At 41.5% G+C, this 14,452-nt stretch overlaps 1 protein-coding gene across 4 annotated transcripts in view; it reads right to left on the reverse strand.

The window, feature by feature from the left end:
* The window catches only part of Tpk1 (thiamin pyrophosphokinase 1), a 296,901-nt gene that overhangs the window by 251,601 nt on the left and 30,848 nt on the right, over window positions 1-14,452 (reverse strand). The window contains exon 2 of one of the 4 annotated variants that reach the window (XM_045160320.1): window positions 4,516-4,574. The exons of the other annotated variants lie outside the window; for them this stretch is intronic. The gene's annotated coding sequence lies outside the window, so the exon portion shown is untranslated. The remainder of the gene's footprint in view (window positions 1-4,515; window positions 4,575-14,452) is intronic. 4 annotated transcript variants of the gene reach the window in all.

Raw genomic sequence — 14,452 nt, forward strand, 5'->3', positions numbered from 1 at the left:
ATTCCCTCCAGTGTCCCTTCAATACCAGCAACAATACTGACTTTCGTATTCCTGTCTCCAATTGGGGGCTCTCCCCATCCATTCCAGACCTCTGCCAAGCTTCCTGGTCAACTTTACTTGGATAAGTAACAGGCATTTCAAACAAGTCTAAAATCAGACACCAACCATCTCTCCCTGCAGTCTTATTCCATCTGCAGCTCTGCCCATCCCAAACACCTCTACCAAGAGCCTACTGAACAGGAACATTTACCTGTCTTGAGATTTCCTTTGAGGGATTTAGAACTGGCTCCTCTGTCCACATTTGCTTCCCTCGGGCTCTGTTCCCCACCAGCAACCAGAAAGATCTTATTGAAATGCCCCATCTCCATGTTCAAAACCTCCCGGGTCTTCCTTTCCTGGTAGAAGTGAAATTCCTATCAAGCCATCTGGAGGCTGTGCACCGCGTCGTCTTCTGCTGCCCTGCTTCTCTCTCCTGCTGCCTGTCTTGCTGCAGACACTCTGGCCCTGTGATGCTCTGCAAGCACAACAACCACAGCTCCACCTTTTACACTTGATTTCAAATCGCCGCGTATTCACGGAATCACCTATGTTTTCCTGCACAGTAATGCCTAACGTCTTGTTAAAATGTGAATAACCACAGGAGTTCCTTAATCCATCATCACAAGATAGTAATACCTCCCACGTGCTTGTCAACACTCCAACAGCAACTTGTTCTTCCTGGGAAACTCATCAGTTGTAGTCACTAACTGATTATCATAATGCCTGCTCCATGAGCACATCAGCTTTCAGATCCTTTACGTGTAAGACCACTGTATACATATAGGTGCTCAGTAAGTAGCTGTGAGCAGCTTTTCTAACGTTTGTCCTCTTATAACAAGTTGCCTTCAGTTACCTTCTCTAATAAACAAACGAGTCCTCGTAATTTGTCAATATCCCTTCCCTTGGCTGCTTTGCTAACACAATGCCATGTAGGATGAAATCACTCCTTTCAATCCCAACAAATCTGTCTAGGTCTTGAAGCCCTGACTACCACTGTTAACTGAACAATGCATAAAATACTGTGGGAAGGCTGCCAGCAAAGGCAGCAACAATCATCCTGCCGTCAACCAGCTAAGGGGTACAGTGATCACTACAGCTCAAGAAATAGCTAAGGGGTACGGTGATCACTACAGCTCAAGAAACAGCTAAGGGATACAGTGATCACTACAGCTCAAGAAAACAGCTAAGGGGTACAGTGATCACTACAGCTCAAGAAAACAGCTAAGGGGTACGGTGATCACTACAGCTCAAGAAACAGCTAAGGGGTACAGTGATCACTACAGCTCAAGAAACAGCTAGTGGGACTGAAGATGCCCACAACAGAACCACCATGCCATCAACGAGCTTAGAGATCTTTCCTGTGAGAGCAGGGTGAGTCTTTTTAGGCTAAATATATGCTTTCGTTCAGCACATACTTAGGTCAGAAATTCATATAGTATGCCTTGAGACCTGCAAACTTGACCATGCATCTAACTATTACCACTCGGCCTTTCAGGTTAATGTGTAAATAGATTTTCAAAGGCCTAAATTGATTTCCATCTAGAAGTACTACCTTCCACGATGCAACATAAATGGGCCTGTCCATGTTTAGTCATCCTAAGATCTATACCACTATAGGCAAAAATGACCCAATAAATTTAAGCACACAATGGGTGTACTACTGTTTTTTTTTTTTTTAATTTTTTTACAACTAGTAAGCTTCTATTGTGTAGGAGGTAAGAAAAGAATGTAGGGAAGTTAATTCTAAGAAAGTTTTGAGTTTCTCTTGACATGAAAGTAGAAGGCTACACAACAAAATGCTTCCTTTTTCACCTCTGCAAAGGTTAGCTGCATTTTTGTTGCCAGTAAACACATTTGCAACTACAACCCAAATGCGTGAAGCTCAATTCTTCACCGTGCCATGCCGGCGTCACTACGGAGCTGCTGACAGAGTTCAAAGCTACTTCATCAACTGTCCCTTGGCCCTGCTGACCTGGGCCACAATAAACTGTGCTGCCTGTCAATCAGGAAAATCAATCATAGCCCAGCAAACTGTATATGTAATACCATAACCTTAAGGGTTCATCATAAAGTACCAGGAAATTATAGTCCATCATGTCAGCTTTGACGAGTTGACAGCTTGGACCCTCATGAGTCTTCACACTTGACAAGTCAGTTCAAAACATTTCGTGGAGGCAAAATCCACTTATGTTCAGAATGAGCATATAAAACAAAGAGAGCTTGGCTTTTATCCTTACTCTACTCCTGGAGCTAAGCCCCTTTCTAACCACAATAAAAGGCAAGGCAACCCCTCCATGGACAGCAACAGAAACAAGGAAGGCCAATGGGACCCAGCATGATGGAAGATACCCACTATGAAAGACCTTAACAAGCCTCACAGCTGGGGCTGCCTGTGCATGGCGCGAATATCTGGGGACTAGATGAACTCAAAGCTTCGCGGGTTTCACATACAACACAACGCAAGTGTGTGTGAGATGAACGAGGACTTGAGCACCAGTTCCCGGCTCTGCTTTCTAACAACAGGTGCGGTGTGAGCTGCCTGCTGCCACGCCTTCCCCACCATGGGCTGTGAGGAGAAATTAGCCCTTCCTTCCTTAGACTTACTGAGACTTCGGGGAGGTATTTTACCTCTACAGGGGAAAAAAAGACACACAAAAGCGGCCAACGTTGTGAACGGGAAGAAGAGGTAATGAGAGAGGAAACCTTCATGAGAGACATGGGAACTACATAGAAAAATGCACGTTAGTCATCTGAAGTCATGAGCACCAGCTGCCTCTCTCCCTCACTCACCTGGAAGACACAATAATTTAGTTGCCAATCTCTATTTGGATATGGCTACTGTTGGTCTTACTGCTTAGGGCAATGTCAAGGTGTCCCACACAGCTGAAAGGCTGTGAATGCCTTCTTCAAAGCTGACATACTGGCATTAACGTGGGACAATTCTTACCTTCTGTTTAATCCACTCAGGCTTTTCAGTATCATGCGTCAGCATGAGGACTCCAGAAATGACCCTAAACCAGGCTGAGAGTATGTGTGGAAGATTACGAATGAAATCTGAAGATAGTTGAACCTGCCTGCGTGTATAAAGTGAAAGAACGTACTCTATTGGCATCTGAATAGGAAGAGCCAGCACAGCAAGCTGTCTTTTGAAGCTCCTGGCAGTTCTATCCTTGAGCACTGATGAAGTCGGAGTCATGAGGAGAGCAAGGAAGGAGGTCATTAGAACTCCCTTTCCCAGGTGCTGGTAACCCCATGAAAGTAACAAGAGCTAGTGTTTTATCGTACAGTAGTCCACCACTACACACCTGTAGAGAAACTACTGCAACATTATTATGCCTCAAGTCCCGATTTCTACTATGAAGAACACCCAATGGGAAAATACTTTTAACTGTTCACTGATAGATCTCTCATGACAAGGAAGAGAAGACAGGCTCAAGAAGTCATCAATAAATAAAAGGATAAAAACAGGGAAAAATTAGAAATCTAAGTTCTATAAAGGCACTCTTCTTTGTTTTTAATTTTAATTATTTGAGAAAGAAAGAGAGAGAGAAAAAAAAATTGGCATGCCAGGGCCTTCAGCTGCTGTAAACAAACTCCAGATGCAAGACCCCACCTTGTGCATCTGGCTTCCATGGGCCCTGGGGAATTAAACCTGGGCCCTTTGGTTCTGCAGGCAAGTGCCTTAACTGCTAAGCAATCTCTCCAGCCCCACTCTTCCATTTAAGCTTTGAAAATCATAGAAGTCCCAATTTTCCTATTAAGTCAAAGGAAAAACTAAGGCTTCAAGCAAAATAAATTTTCTTTCTTTTTTTGTTTTAAAGCAAAGTAACTTTTCTAAGTCCATGTTAGCAGGTTTCAGAACAAAGCCAGACTGTTTAGTGCCAAAGGTTTCACTCACCCTCTAGGCTGCCCTTCCATACTCCTGGTCATTTTCATTTCCTATTGCACTTAATGCAAATCTCAGGACACTGGTGACATTTCATTTATAAAGATCTGTGAGAGGCTACATGAAAGATTCTCAGAATGCATCTGCAAACACCGAGATAACAGGTTGTCTACAAACCTGTTGATATTGAAACATGGGAAGATGATGTACTCCAAAAGATGGCACTGTTTTGGTTAGAATGGAAAATGTCTCCCATAGTAGGCTCCTGTGTTTGAACGTTTGGGCCCCAGCAAGTGGCATTGTTTGGCAAAGTTAAGGAATCTTTTAAGAGGCACAGCTTTAAGAAGCAGAGTTATTCTCTGGTTGCCACGGGAGGATCCTGCTTCTCACTCTTGCCACCACCCTTCCCGTCATAATGCAATGTAACCCCATGGAACTGTAAGCTGAAGGAAATGCTTTCTTCTCTTAGGTTGCTTCTTGTCATGGGTTGTTGTCAGCAATGACGGTGACTGATACAGACCCCTAGTGTGAGGACTGCTTGAGCAGTCTACCCTGGAAAGCAGCAGGCTCATACAGCTCTCTGCACTCACCATGTTTTCAAACAACAGGATGCCACTTTATAAAGTTGCAAGGCGTCTCCCTTCCCTTTCTATGAGAAAAGAAAAAAGACACGAATCATCAGAGATGACTTTAGGTTCTCATCAGCTTGGTGGTAAAGCCACAGACAGCTACCGCAGAAGCTTCATTCACTAGCCTGGACTGCAGTCACTGTCCCCTCTTTGCCTTTCCAAAACTTGCACCACAGAGACTGAAGGCCCTTTCCCATGGTTTTGTAACTTCTCAAGGAGTTGACTGCTCTTTATTGAATACTCAGAATCAACTAAAGTGCTAAATCCCATGACTTTCCTTGCATTTTCATATATATATATAAATATATACATATATATACACATATATATGTATATATATATATATATATATATATATATGTCATATATATATTTATATGTACATATAAACTAGGCACAAACCAGTAACCCTCTGTTTCTCTCTTGTTTGCCCATTTTCTTTTTTTTGTTATAAGGGTGCCAGCTAAGAACAAAGATATATGAAATATATTTTTTTTCTTCTACAGGCCACAGGGATAAAGAACAATTTGGACAGGACACAGACACAGAATATGTAGGGAAACATAGCATTCAATAGGCATCTACTGTTTGGACCATGAAGCAACATAAAATAAACCAACCCTAGTCCTAATGTTTACTAAATGGGAAAAATCTTACAAGAATGAACAAGGAGTGTCTTGCTGCAAAACAGTGCACTATTTCACCGATCACAACTACGATGTTCTTCATTATTTCTCTTCCCAACGAGGAGATGTAGGCAAGACTTTGAGAACAGACTTGTGCTCCGGTTCTGAAAACACCAGCAGTGTGGCCTCTCTTGAGGATGGCAGGCAGCAATACCCATGGCACTGAACAAAGAGGAATGCTCACGATGGATGTGATGGGTTATATGGTGTTGCTTTTTAAACCTCCTGTGCTGGGCCCAGGGCTGTACAGCATGTGTGTCACCCTGGACATGTTGATGGGCTTCACAGAAATTCACAGAAAGAAGAGACACACAGCCAGCCCTCAGGTAGCCCAGAATCCAGATCATTTGTACAGACTGTGTGAAAGAACTACTGGAAAGGCATACAAACAAGCCTAGAGGTGGCATGACTTCAGGACAAATGAGTTATTTCATCCAAGTATATCATTAGATTTTTTTTTTAAACCAGAATAGGTACTAACCTGATGACTTAAATAGCTCCTATTCATTTCTCAATGTGTAACTACCTCCAACTGTTTTGAATAAGTTAGAATATATCAGAATAAAATTAATTATAAAATTGATTTGTTCAACTTTTAGGCTAAGTTATTTTTAAAGAATTAGGAAAAGGAGGAAAATATTATGTATGTGAATCATATCCAGGGCTCTTGTTACAAGGGAGCTTCTCAGATACCCCACTGTTAGCAATAAAAATTCATGTGTCCTGTAAAATGGATTAATGATAATCATGAGGCATGTACTTGAGAAGACTTATTTCTGGAAGAATTTGCATGGATTTGAAAGCCCACACAGCCATAAAGGAAAAGACAGACTTCATTGCTGCCATGTGAACATTTCCTGGGGAGAAATAAGCAAACATCTTCTCCCCATAGACAGGACACCAAACATAGACCCAAGTCAATTTGGTGAATTAATGAGTTCTACTGGTTTATTTACAGAACATAACAGAGGGTTACTTATAAAGAAAGCACATCAACAGAATGTCTCAAGGCCACATGGATGGCTATTTCCCAACAGCTGTATAGATGGAGTGTCCCATTAGTTAACTACCATACACTATGTACTGTACCTCCCTGCAAAGGTATGTAACTGTTCTCTTCTGCACATGGTTGAGATCTCAAGAGAGGCTAGCAACTCTCCTCATCACCTCCTTTATGAGGAAACCTCAACAGGCCCAATATTAAGATAACTAGTAGTCACACCTTCTTCTGGCAAAGACGATAATGGCTTTGTGGCTCAGCACTCTACAACACTTGTTAAGCATGCAAAGTCAACCAGGATATATATGCTTAATGACACACCAGAATACTAAAGAAAAAATATCAAAGAACTAAAAAGCCACTTGGGGCTAGAGAGATGGCTTAGAAGTTAAAGTGTTTGCCTGCAAAGCCAATGGACCTCAGTTTGAGTCCCTAGGACCCATGTAGGCCAGATGCACAAGGAGCACATGCATCTGGTATACCCATTCTCTCTCCCTCTATCTGTCTCTTTGTTTCTCAAATAAATAAATGAAAAAATAAAACAAAATAAAAGAGCTACTTCAAGATGATGCAAAGATTCCTGGAAAACTTCCTGAATGAGCATCCTGGGAGATGGGAGGACATTAAAATGACAACAAAAAAATGAAAGAAAGAAAATGAGCAACACAAGATGAAAACAAACTAAAAAGTAATCAAATTCAACACAAGCAATAAAAAAAGAAATGACAAAGGTGAACCCAGGAAGATGGCTCAATGGATAAGCTGAGCTCTATCTCAGGAACCCACATAAAAAAGCCAGGTACAGTGGCACATGCTTGTAAACCCAGTATTGGAAAGAAGGAAACGGGCAAATCTGTGTGGCTAAACTGGCCAGCCGTCTAGCTTAATCTGTCTTTAAAAATAAAGTTAAATAAGAACAAAGTGGACAGCATGTAAGGATGATATCTCTCACACACACATACACACACACACACACATACACATTCATATAATGCACGCATACAAACACTCAGTGGGGTTAATTATAGCTACACAGGAAAATATATCCAGGATATATTCAGGGACTCTCCTCAAATAAAAAACAAAATGAAGGGCTGGAGATATGGCTTAGTGTTTAAGGTACTTGCCTGTGAACCCTAAGAACCCAGGTTTGATTCCCCAGGACCTATGTAAGTCAGATGCACAAGGTGGTGCATGCATCTAGACTTTGTTTGCAGTGGCTAGAGGCCCTGGCTTGCCCATTCTCTCTACACAAATCTGTCTCATTCTCTCTCTCAAATAAATAAATTAATTTTTTTTAAAAAATGAAAGGTAACATTTGAGAGAAGAGACATATGGAAATACGTTAGTAATAAATTTGTAATAAACATAGTGAACTGAAAAATATTACAACCCAAGCCGGGCATGGTGGGGCATGCCTTTAATCCCAGCACTGGGGAGGCAGAGGTAGGAGGATCACTGTGAGTTTGAGGCCATCCTAAGACTACATAGTGAATTCCAGGTCAGCCTGGGCTACAGTGAGACTCTACTTTAAAAAACAAAACAGCAACAAAAAAAATTACAACCCAAGATAATTCCTGATGGTTAAACTATATTAGGATATAAATAAAGTGAAATATTATTCAAGCAGAAATGAACATGTAGGTTTCATAAAAACCTGGCAACATAGTTTTAATGATATTTTTTGAAAGAAAGGACATTCAATGACTTGCTAACATGTGTGGAACTTGCTTACAGTTTGCCAACTGTGAGACTTGAATTACTTTTAAATTCTGCACACACCTTCCCCGAAGTTCATTATACAACTGGCTTTTGACATTGAACAGTGTGGTAGTTTGAATGTGAACATTTGAATATATGACCTCATAGACTCAGTCATTTTTGATTAAACTTCCTACTTAAGTCCCTAGCAAGCAGATCCTTGCCAAAGGGGCGTGTCACCAAGGGCAGATCCTGGAGTCCAGCCCTAGGTGTGTTTTGGGGGAGCAGATCTTCAGTCCAGCCCTAGTAGGTGTGTGCAGAACAGACTGAGTTCTGACAATTTGTGCTTGCTGGTATTTGCTTTCTTAATATTTCTAACATTATATGCACAAACATACACACACAGAAAGAAACATACTTTACACATACAGTTGAGCTTCACATAACCATTCAGTGAAATCTCTAAAAAAGATGTTATAAATAAAATAAATCACCCAATTATCACAGATATCACCAATACTTTTAAACACTCAGTGTCACTGTATCACTTGAACCTTTTAATTTTCTGTGTGTGTGTGCATGTGTGTCATGGTTTGCATGTGTAGGTTCGAGTACATCCTTGCAGTGTTTGTCCATTCCTTCCTCTTTGAGACATAGCCTCTCACTATATACAACAGACTAGCTGGAGCCTGGAGCAATTCTCATGGCCATACATGAGTTGGGATTATAGATGCATGGGCCACACTGCATCCAGCTGTATGTGGGTGCTGGTGAGGTGAACTCAGGACCAGCAGGCTTGAAACCAAGCATCTTTAGCTGCCAAATGATCTCCCCAGCCCCTGCCCTTTCTAGGCTTTTCATATGCTACTTTCAGGTACAAAGCAAATAAAAGTAAACTCACGCAGATCTCCGAAACAGTAGGTTACCTATAAAATTGTTATTTCAGGGCTTGAGAGAAGGCTCAGGGAGTAAAGTTCTTGCTGTGAAAGTATAAGGACCTGAGTTTAGATCCCTAATACCCATGTAAATGCCAGGCATGGTAGTAAGAACTGCAGCCCCAGTGCCAGCGAGGTGGAGATAGGAGGATGCCCTAGGGCTTGCTGTCTAGCTAGTCTGCTGAATTGGGGGGCTCCGGGTTCAGGGAGAGACCCTGCCTCAATAAACAGGGTGTGCAGCAATCAAGTAAGACACCTAATGTTGACTTCCAGTTTACACACACACACACACACACACACACGCACACACACACACGCACACATATGTGCATGAAACCCCACACATGTGTGTGCTCAAACATATACTTACATGCATGCTCACTGCACATACACAGGCAAAAATATACTTATTCCAATTTTTTAAGATTAGTAAAGATAATAATATCTAAAATAATACTCTAAATAAATGTAAATGTTTAATATAAGTTTTTCTTAGGCTGTATACCTCTAGTTCATGTTGTAAAATACATATCACCTGAGCACAGGATAGAAGTCAAATTTCTGAAATATTTAAGAATACTAGGGTATACAGACACAGTAAACATGTCAGAAAAATACATATTCAAGCTCATGAGTACAAAACATATGTCTATGTCAAAAAGACTGCTGAAAATGATCGCTGATTTTCTTTTCTGCCATGAGACAATATCAACTACCCCATAAAGCATGAGACACTTTTGTTCACATCATAAACTACCAAGTCAAAATATGTGCATATAAGTGTAGCCATGGAATATGTCTCAGTAAATGCCAGTTATCGTCATCATAAATTCCTAACAGCTCTTTATAAACAAAGCCAAGAACACGATTCAGAATTACATTATTTTAAAGACAGGTCATTGTTCATGACTGATGACTTCTGTATACAGCTAAGGTAGAAGGCTACTGCATAACTTTCATGCTCTATTAAAAAAATTCACATCCTCTGAGAGATTTTCAATACAAAAGTAACAAAAACATTATTAAAATAAACCCTAGATATCATATCATTTAATCTATAAATATTTCAGCATGTATCTCCAAATGATGAGTTTTTCAAAATATATTTATACATTACGGCATCATTATTACATCCAAAAACTGAACAATAACTACTCAGTATCTAATATCCATGTGTTTAAATTTCCTTGTCACAAAAATTCTTCTCATGGTTGTTTATTCAAGCAAGAATCAAGACAAGCTTCACAAATGCCTCTTTTCATCAGGCTGTCTTTCTTTTTAAAAATATTTTCCTTGTTATTTACTTGATGAAGAGGCCAAGTGGTTTATCCCACAATCTAAAGACTGCTGGTAATATTTAAAATGGCCTAATTTGGCATGTTCTCCAACCACCTGAATTTCTCAGAAGGTAGTAGCTTCAGTCACTTACCCACTCGGCGACTACTTCTAAATCTAGTTGTTTGTGTGTGTGTGTGCTTGGTGAAGATGGAGGACTCAGTGAACAGCTCTCCCTAGTGCCTTGCCCCGCCCAATACAAGGTTTAACCAGGAGTGGGGGTGGAAGGACACTGCAGGAGGATGGGACTAGTCTTCCTCTTCTGGTGAAGAGGTGAACTTTCCTCTCTGGGATTCTGAACAGCACATAGTTCTAATCTAGCAGCAGTAGCCAGCACCTCAGTACACCCCTCACCGGCCCCAGGCAAAGACTCTGGCCACAGCAGAGTACCGCACTGTGAGCAGCTTCCTCTGACCTCCGTCAGGAGCTCCACAGCTGAGTGGTGGGCCACCGAGGGCCTGTGAGTGGTTTTGCATTGGCACCAGAGCATCAAGGGTCCCTGAGCTACACTACAACCAAGCTGACTCCTCTTTCTGAACAAAGCCTTGTTACCTCTTCCCAAGCATAGTCAACACTGCACCATGGCATCTTCCTGCACGAGATGCCCTCCCCAACACTGGTTATCATGGGCTTCCTGACCACACAGCAACCCCAGCAGTCCCCGGGCCTACATGAAAGCCTAAGGTTGACTCCTAAAATACAAACTGACTATGCAGACAAACTGTAACCAAACATAAACAGTTGAGACTCGGTGAGTCAGGACCTCGGTTTTCAGCTGACTACTTAGACTTGCCCACAGGCGAGCACAGAACGGTGGCCAATAGGGCTAATTCCATCTATGAGTACAGTCTTTCTACAAGTACAGCCTACCCTATATTGTCAGGTTGAGCTCTCTGAACCTTCATTGTGCACCACAATGCCTAATTCGTGAGTTGCCTCTTGGTGCAAATAAATGCTACCAAAGGTAGTTTGTCCAGTTTCTGTTCCATCGGTGAGCCTTGGATGCTTAACCTCCTACAAGGTGCAAAGCTCAATCTTCAGCGTGGTTGGATGATCCCCTGGGCACTTACCTCAGGAATGCACACATAATGCCATGCTTTTGAGGAGTACCCTCTCAAGGCTAGTGTGCTAACAGCCTTGGGCCCTGGTCCATGCTGCTGCCAGGAGGTGGTAGAAGCATTACAGTTGAGTGTTGGTTGAGTGCCTTGAGGGTAAGTGGGACCCTGGTGTCCCTCTCTCTCTCTCTCTGTCGCCAGCATCAGGAGCAGCTTGCTCTACTACACACATCCACTGAGCAGTGATGCCTCACACAGATAGGCCCAAAGGTAATGGCAGTAGTGGACGAGTCACTGAAATCTCCACAACTGTAAACCAAAGTCAAACTTCTTCTTTCTAGACTGGTAGTATGTCACTGTGGCAGAAAGCTGAGATTAACTTTATGCTTCAAGTCAAACATACAATGAGAAACCTTTATGAATGAGAATACATGTGAGGTATATTTAATTCCCCCAATGACAAAGAGAAAATGAAAACAACAACACACAGAAATACCAATAACAAAATGCCTAGAGAGGAAAGAATAAAGAAGACTTAAACAAACAAAGAAAAACATGCTTTAGGGATTGGGGAGATGGCTAAGCAGGTATGAACATGTGCCACACAAACACAAGGGCCTCAGTTTGTTCCCCAGCACCCACATAAAAAAGCTGATTATATCCATGCATGTCAGCAACCCCAGTCTTGTGGAAGGCACAAGCAGCACATACACTGAGACTCACTGGTCAGTCTGAATGAAAATGGAAGATCCAGCTCAGTGAGTGACTCAATCTTAAGAAGGCAGCATGAAAGGGTGGCGGAGGACACCTAATGCCCCCCACATGTTCACAGGCTATGCGTATCTGCACAGATACATGGATATACTCTTAGATACCATACTACACATATGAGAGACACAAAAAAATTAAAAATAATGCTACCTAATAGGAAAATATGATAAACTGAGCCTTGTCAAAGTAAAAATGTTGCCCTGTGACAAATTTTGTTTTAGTGTATGAAGACATGCTACATTAAAAAAAAAAAAAAAGGCATGCTACAGATTGGTTGAAAACTACATACCTGACAAAGGACTTATCCTAAGGGGGATTTTTTTCCCCAAAATTCAATAGTTAGAAGATTTTTTAAAAACTAGAAAAATGGGCTAGAGAGATGGCTTAGCGGTTAAGCGCTTGCCTGTGAAGCCTAAGGACCCGGGTTCAAGGCTCGTTTCCCCAGGACCCACTTTAGCCAGATGCACAAGGGGGCGCATGCATCTGGAGTTCGTTTGCAGTGGCTGGAAGCCCTGGAATGCCCATTCTCTCTCTATCTGTCTCTTTCTCTCTCTCTCTCTCTGTCACTTTCAAATAAATTTAAAAAAAAAAAACTAGAAAAATGACAAAATATTTATAGACATTTCACCAGAGAAGACATAGATGGCTAATAAATACATGAAAAGATATTCACCAGTAGTTTAATAATTAGGAAATGCAAATTAAAACCACAATGTTCTGTTACAGCACACCTCTCAGAATGATTGAAACAAGAGGATGCATAGAAACTGGGGCACTCATCCATCAGTGAGAAAGACAGCCACTCGAGAAGAATATGACAATTCCATTCAAAACAAAGTATGCAGCTACCATAAAAACCCGAAACTATATTTCTAGGCCCTTATCTGAGAGAAACGAAGACAGGTTCGTATATACACACAGAGGGCAGCCACATGTACAGCATCTTTATTTGCAAGAGCCCCAAACTGGAAACAGCCCAATGTCCATTTTAAGGACAAAAGGGTTAAACAAAGGACAATAAATATTAGAGATGGTATGGAAAAAAGGAAGCCTTGTGACTGCTGATAGGAATTCAAGCTTGTGTAGAATGTATAGAAAACACATCTTCAAAATACTGAAAAGAGAATTACAAGACCCAGCTGTAATAGTCTTGGGTAGTGACTAGAGGGACTTTAAGTCACACACCACAGAGACACTTACACACTGGAACATCCATGTTTGCTACTGTTCACAACAGCCAGGAAATGGAACTAGCCTATATATCTACCAACAGATGAACAATGTGATGTGATGTGGTGTGTGTGTGTGTGTGTGTGTGTGTGTGTGTGTGTACAAACACACATGGATTTTAAGCAACCATAAGGAAAATTTAGGTTTATATCTTTTAGTCTATCTCCAAGGATGAAGGTTTCTGTGATACCACTTCATTTTGGATTTAGTTTTGTGCTTGTTTTTCCCATCTTCCCTTCCCCTTTCCCCTAAACCCTTCCAGAAGCAAACACCCTGACGGGATGTACACGCCAGTGCAACAGTGGCACACAGCCTTGGTGGGTAACCAGTTGCCTTCTGATTGGCTAAGAGATCTGCTCAATGTAAATGAACCCATATCTGGAATTGAGAACCAGATCAGAATCCTTTGGAGACAAAGATGCTTTTCAAGCTCTCACTAGACTTTGGCTAAAAGAGGGGTTACATACATCAAATTCCCCCTAAATTAACAATGCTTGTACCATTTAAACTATGCTGACTTCACTCTCCATTGGAGAAAGGTAGCGAGATCTGAGGACATAAACTACCGTTTGCACTTCTTCCAAGCCACAGCTGAAACCACAGAGGAATGGGGAGATGAGCAGGAGTGCTCCTTCCATGCTGAGCCTAATAAACCGTGCCAGGGTGAAAGAGACAGACCCTGAGGATACTCAACACCTACCAAAGCAGAGATTCAGAGGCTCCTAAGAGCTCATCACTAAAGTAGACTCAGTGAATTTTTGCAGAAGAGGAGGTGGACAGACTGTAAGAACTACAGGATGAGACGTCATGCCCAGAGGCATTGCCTCCCCACAAAATAGCTGACTGCTGCTCCCACAACACATAACCCACAACCTCATCGGGAATACCTGCAACCCCACTAAGGAAGGTCCTCCATGGAATGGGAGCAGGGATGAGGGAAAACAGGATACCCACAAACGATGTATGCATACAAAATATATACAATAATAATAATAATAATAATAATAAAAGACTATAAAAGAAAAAATGAAATCAGGATATCTGTAAGTAAATGCATCAATTAGAAATTATGTTACGTGAAATAAGCCAGATTCTAAGAAGACAGGTAAGTTCTCATACGAGAATCAGAGGTGTAAACTTTACCTGTATGCGCATAGTGTATGTACACTAAATAAGAAAGAGAAT

Source organism: Jaculus jaculus, chromosome 10, assembly GCF_020740685.1.
Source record: "Jaculus jaculus isolate mJacJac1 chromosome 10, mJacJac1.mat.Y.cur, whole genome shotgun sequence".
NCBI classification, from domain to species: domain Eukaryota; kingdom Metazoa; phylum Chordata; class Mammalia; order Rodentia; family Dipodidae; genus Jaculus; species Jaculus jaculus.